Below are 7117 nucleotides of genomic sequence, written 5' to 3'. Positions count from 1 at the left end.
CGAGAGAGAAGCCTGCGCGCGCAACATCGCCTTCTTCTTCTACACACCGACGAGCGGCGAGTCAGTGTTGAAATGTATACTTTTTCCATAATGTGAACACTGGACTGTAGCAATGAAAGAGCTTCGGTCTGAAGGAATCGCCACGTTGGTCACGGTAGTCTCGGCTCCACGTAATTATATTTTATTACGTGTGGACTACTGTCTTAAACATGCGACGTGTTATTTCTGTTGCGAGAGAGGCGGCACATCGCGCTCTTGCGGATATTTTCCCAAGCTACCAGCACAGAACCGCAAGACTAAAATGAAGGTGGTAGTGAAATCTGAACTGTACTGTGCTGAATACTATACTATTAGTATAATACTCTTAACTCATTATTTAAAAACTTTTTTCTTTCCAATTTTAACTACCAGAAGGATTAGACTTTATTTACACAGGTCAAACCTTTCAGACCAATAACTTAATAATTATTTATTACAAATATTTGAGATGACTTTAACATTAATGAATCTTTTATTCAAAAAAATGTGTAAAATTATTTAAAATATCGTGCTAGTTTATCAAATATTTTAGGGCGAAATATCTTCCTGATCATACAGTAATACTTCAAGAATTTTTAGAAAATTTACCTGATCTACGCGGCAAATCAAACATTAGTTTTGGAACGATTCCCTAAATTTAGTGAGAATCACTCAATTCCCCAAATTGTAGGGAAAATTCCACAACTTTAATTTACTTAAGTTTAGGGAAATTTCCCCAAAAATGGTAGGTATTATCTAATTTCCTAAATTTTAGGGAATTTTCCCTAATTTTTTTATGAATTATGAGAAATTTTAGGAAAATTTCCCCAAATCTTGGCGAAAATGATTTTCCCCAACGAAACCTCAAGCGTACACCTGGAATCTCATCTAGGCCATATTATGTAAATCCTACATGTTAATGATGTTTATAAGATAAATCAGAACTCTCATTTTTTGCTATAAGCTGATGACTTTTAACTTTAAAAAGAAATTGCTTCGCATCGGGACTGCGCCAAGCTTCAAGACGATCTTGATCCTACCCAGGCCTGGTGTGTGATGGTTTAAATGAAAATTAAGGTAAAAAAATGCAGTTAAACGATTCTGTAGGAAAAACATTCGCTCTAATACATCAATACAAGATTGATGATCAAGACTTACTTAGGGTGTCAACGTGCGAGATCTGGGTATATGCTTTCAATCAAATTTCTCTGATAAAGATTAGATTGCTAATGATGTAAACAAAGCTATCCGGTCACTACGGTGCACTCGAGTTGCCGACTACGGCCAGAATCGACGAGAGGCATTTCTTGTGTTGTGGGCTAGGGTGAAGCTTTTTTTCGAAGCTTATTTCCCTCTCCACTCAACCTTGTACTTTTACTACACAAATTTATTTTGTCCGACAGCGAAGCGAAAACGCTCGTTTTCACTCCTTTGGGGAGGAGCGAAAACATTCGATTGCAGGCCTGTAAAGAGGGGGAGGCGTTCAAAATACGAGGATGGGCCCCTCATACCACCCTATCAGCCCCCTTGTTTGCCCTCGATCCCTTTTTGTTCTCATACTATCAAAATTGCCAAATTTTTTCGGTTCATACTGATCCTGTTATCAGTCATTTTAAAGATACGGTATCCGCTTTGTATATTTGAAAACGCAAAAACGCTCGTTTTCGCTCTATTGGGGAGGAGCGAAACCAAGCCATTCCACGCCTGTAAAAGCGGCAAGGATGGAAAACGTTCGAGGCACGACGAAAGGAGGCTTCGCCTTCCAAATCGCCCTATCGCCCTCCCGTCGACTTACGATTTACGATTTACGCTTTGTATATTTGAAAACGCGAAAACAAATTGTACATCGAGAGCGAAAACGATCGTTTGCGCCTTGTATGAAGTTAAGCACTGGTAAAAAAGAAACAAAACCTTGATGCACTCAAAAATTGCAGTAAACCATGTTTGTTTTAATTCTGGGGATTAGCGAGCGGACCATGAACGTATCAAAATATCATCTAATATTAAAAATTAAAAATTTTGCGCATTGTTCAAACCACGGATGACTTCGGTTCAAAAATTAAAAAGGATGTCCAAATTGAAAGTAATGTCATAAATCAGCATAAAAGTAATACTTTGATAATTTAATTACATTATAACAAGCTGATATATGATATGTTCTGACTATTTTTACATTCTCATCATTTATGATTGAGAAAGTATTACAATTGTCCGAAATTTGACAGTACAGTTTTTCAACGAATCTTCACGTTTCGAGACCCCCTGAATCCGAAAACCAAGTTTTTACGATGCCGTATGTCTGTCTATCTGTCCGTCCGTAGCCACGATAACTCTCGACAAAATAAACAGATCAAATCCATCTTTAGCACACTTCTTTTAGTTCCTAAAAGAAAGGACGAGTTCGTTAAGCAGCCATTTTTGTTAAAAACTCAAAAAGTGAGAGCACTTTGAAAATTTTTAAGACAAATTTTTTTCTGAATTTAAAAATTCTATGTAAGGTTATTCATAGTATTAAAGAGGGCAAACAATTTATCTTAATGACTTTATTTATCAAAATAACAATTTTCAATATTATTTAAATCAACCGAAAATCCATATTTTAGGCCACTTCTTGATAGGACGCATACTTTTTGTTTTATTCACGATGAGAATGTGTACCTCAAAGCCTACAGAGCTTTGAGAAACTTAATCTTTGACCATACTCAATTAAGTAGACGATTTAGAATATGAAGACGCATAAAAATATTGCCATCTAAAACAGATCTTTTTGTAAAGTTTTATTCAAGCATTTCAAAAGCAAAGAATAAATATCCGAGCGCGAATCGCGAGAATCAACCGTCGCGCGCCTTGGGCGCGCTCAAACTTGAGAGCAAAGCAGGCCGATTTTTTTACTTGATATTGTTCAGAATATATTTTAGGAAATATATAATACTCGTATGATGGTCACATGGTTGATAAGTCATATAACTTTGAGAAAATAGCGAAAAACTTGAAGTCTGTGTTTTTTAATCCTCTACGTTATTCTGGCCGGATAAAAATTATTTAAATTACCTCCTCACTGTACAACTGTAAATCTAGGTAAACATACCAACATTTTTACCTTATTTATTTTATTATTATTATTATTATTACACCATTAAGCCATTTCCCTTTCGGGGTAGGCGTGACTCACTCGGCAGGGGAAAGGAGTAGTGTGTGGAAGGGATAGAGATTTTTCAGATTGATCGAGGATTCTCGTGCTATTTAAGTAAATAACACGTTCGTTCCGCAACACTGCTCCGACCCAGGTTGCTGATCAATCTCTCTAGCAATGACCCCAAGCGAAGAACCTCACGAAGTCGTTATATAAGGTTCCCCACTTGGGTCCATTAATAGCCAAGGTCTTTGTTTCAGGCGTCATTCACTCTACTGACACCCTTTTTATTAACTATTTGCCGCCATACTTTCCTGTCCTGACATACTTCTCCAGCTTCTTCTATGTCCATACATTTTTCATGCAGGCTCTCGTGTTTCTGTGACTTCTTATGTCTCTTCTAAGTAGGGTCTCATTCACACATTCTAACCATTCTTTCCGCGGTCTACCTCTGGGCACGCTGCCATTTACTTTACCTTGATACACTTGTTTCGTTAGTCGTTCATTTGGCATTCTCTCAACATGTCCGAACCATCTTAACCGATTTCTTTCCCATGCGTCTACTAGCGTCTCTTCTGCACCACATTCTTTTAGAATTATCTCGTTTCTTACTTTGTCCATTAGGGTTTTCCCGCTTATTATGCGCATAAATCTCATTTCAATTGCGTTAATTTTACTCTTATCTTTTTCTTGATAAGTCCATGTCTCGCTACCGTATAGTATAGTCGGTACAGATATAGAATTATGTATTGCCATTTTAGCTTTATTTGATATATTTTTACTTCTGATAAGGGGACCTGCTCTACCAATAACCTTCTTACCTTCATTTATTCGTCTATCTAATTCCTCATCTATCTTCCCGTCCCTAGTAAATAAGCTACCAAGGTATACGAACTTATCAACTTGTTCAATTCTCTCGTCATTTAATAAAATATTGCATAGTGTTTTCTCACTCTTTCCTTCGAACACCATAGTTTTTGTTTTATTTGCGTTAATTTTGAGGCCCATGCTCTTCATGCTTGCATCTAATTTATTCAACATTCTTTGTAGGTCTTCGATAGACTCTGACATAACAAACTTATCATCTGCGAAAGCTAACCCTCGTACCCTTACTGTTTCGAGATCCACACCCTCTTAGTCGAAGAGAGCGATTCTCAAGCACTTGTCCATAAATAATATAAATAACCATGAAGACATAACGCATCCTTGTCTAACTCCTTGAATAATATCGAAACAGTCACTCAGTTTCCCATTCACTCTTACACTCGCTTTGCTACCTGTATATATTGTTCTTATAGCTTGTAGGATCCATCCATTGACTACATACTCTTTCAGAACTTCCCAAAGTTTACTTCTATCTACTTTATCAAAAGCTTTTTCTAGGTCAACAAATGCACAGAAAACTTTTTTTTCCTACTCTCAAACTTTTTTCTGTTATTTGCCTTAAGCTAAATATTTGATCCGTACATGACCTTCCTGGCATAAACCCACTTTGGGCTTCCCAAATCTTTGTTTCTGTTATTTTCATTACCCTAAGAATAAGTATTTTTGAATATATTTTACTTACGGTGCGTAATAAGCTAATCCCTCTGTAATTATTGCACTCGCTTTTATCTCCCTTTCTCTTGTATATTGGTACGATAATCGCTTCTTTCCAATCGTCTTTAGATACCGAAAATTAACTTTTCCGTGAAATAAAGAGCAATATATCACTTTTACATATTTTCTTATAATCCAAAATAAATAAAAATGATTTTAATATCGATATTCTGCATATATTAGTAGTGTAACATATTGAAAAGATATTCTGATTAACGCATATCACACATTATATAGTCAAATAGTCGAGAAATTTACCATGAAACTTAGAAAATAGCGAAAAAGTCGACTTTTTTCGATTTTTTAAAACTTCAGAGTCAATTAGGGAGGGTAAAAATATTTTAATGGAATTATCGCTATACAGGTATAAATCAACTTGCTTGGAACTATTTTATTGATCATTTAAATCTAAAATAAACAAGATTTTTGTTCAAATTTAAAGAGGTGCTTCATTTGTTGTTTTTTATGAAACTTTGAGGGAGTGTTTTTGAATCCTAAAAGAAAGTTTTCATTGCTATTAAAACTTCGCGCAAACAATTTTTTTTTCGATACGCCCAAATGTCTAACTTAGGGAGGTGGCCTGGTTACAAGGGCGGCCAACTTTACATGCTATACCGTATTATTATTACATATACAATTTAAGCCCCAACTTACTATTCGAAGTTATTAAGGTATATATTCAAAATATATTTGCTTGTTGCAGATTGATCAGGTTAGAAAATAAAAAAAAAATTAAGAAAAACACGCTAGTCGGCACTTTTAACATTGAAGGTCAAATCATTGACCACTGAAATTAAGGGATTGTGAATTCTCTTTTGCTAAAGCTTGTTAGGCTTTAACGAAGACATTCTCAAACCGTGTCTCATAAGAAAAAAACGCGAAAAGCAATTTTTTAGATTTCATTTAAAAACAATTTTTTGATTAAATATTTTAATGTACCTTGTGTTTTTTTTTGTCAAAAAATTTAATTTGATTATTTGTAATGTTATTTTTCCCGATTTAAACATAAACTGTCCGTATTGTCAAACAAAGATTTTTTTAAATTTGTAGATGTTTTTGGGTGAACAACTTTTGTCTACTTACTTTTTTCGTAACTTGTGTCGTTTGTTCAAAAATTTCATTTTTCTATTTTTCATGTCGTTTTTTACGAATAAAATAAAAACGACGCCTCAGTTCAAAAAGTGCTTCATACTGAATTTGTAGATCTTTTTGTGAACAATTTTAGTTCATTAATCTTTTCCGTAACTTGCATGGTTTGACCGCAAAATGGAGTTTTTTTTTAAATTTTTGTGGGGCTAAAATTTGAATGTTCAATTTTTCAAGAGAATTGTAAAGATTGCTATGAGAAACTATAAGGGCTTCTTAAATCAACGTTGGCCTTCTCTTGAATTATTTCACATCGTGCGTTGTTTCTCTTTAAATATTCATTTTCGTCTGTTTTTTATTATTGAAAATCCTACAACCGTGATAATATACTTCTTATTGCAGAAAGTCTTGGTAGTAAATTGTTTGATTCTCCGAGTACTACAGATAGCCGTACGTAGAATTTTCTAATCTCGAAAAATAATGGTTTCAAAAATTTTTCAAATGCCCTAACTTTTTGAATATTTATCCAAAATACCTAGCTAATGAACTTTTAATTTTCTCCTCGGTCTTAAAAATCGTGTTAAAGCTCAATCCAATCTGATCATTCTTTCAAAAAGTATCCTGCCAACAGACTATAAGCAGACAACAGATAGACTGCAGACAGACACCTTTGTAAAACTAGTTTTCTCTGATACGGGAAACTAGGCCGAGGTAGATCACACGAATATTATCTAATTTATGTTATTGATATAGTGAAAATTTGTGCACATACTGTTCGTGCTTTCCCTAAAAGTACTTTATTAATAGGAAAAAGGTTTTCGTATAAATTTCTAAATATGAAGATGAACAAAGGATTTATTAAATGAGTTGACTTTATTAGTGACATATGATTCAAATCTAAATATTCCTGAAATCCTATGCTTGAATCCTGAATTCCTAAATATTCCTTATTAGTGACATATGATTCAAATCTAAATATTCCTGTATTGCAGTTCTATACTGCGTTTTTAATTGAGAGTTATTTTCAAATCTTTTTAATAATCCGTTTAGACTTTTGAGACCGTTTTGTTTAGATTCTCCTAACACACCACGCGTTGATTTGAAGGGCAATGCTACGATAAAGCGTCCGTCATCGTCTCGTGTTAAATGATGTTTGAAGTGGTTTTCACACTCGATTTTTTCTTGACTGAAATTGGACCGCTCTGTTAATATTTCTTCTACAGACCAAAACTTTTCAACCATCGCTTTTAATTCCGTAAATAAACAATCGGAAGTTTCGAC

This window comes from Belonocnema kinseyi, chromosome 4, assembly GCF_010883055.1.
Source record: "Belonocnema kinseyi isolate 2016_QV_RU_SX_M_011 chromosome 4, B_treatae_v1, whole genome shotgun sequence".
NCBI lineage: Eukaryota > Metazoa > Arthropoda > Insecta > Hymenoptera > Cynipidae > Belonocnema > Belonocnema kinseyi.
The sequence above is the reverse complement of the archived record's forward strand: the minus strand, read 5'-3'. Positions refer to the sequence as shown.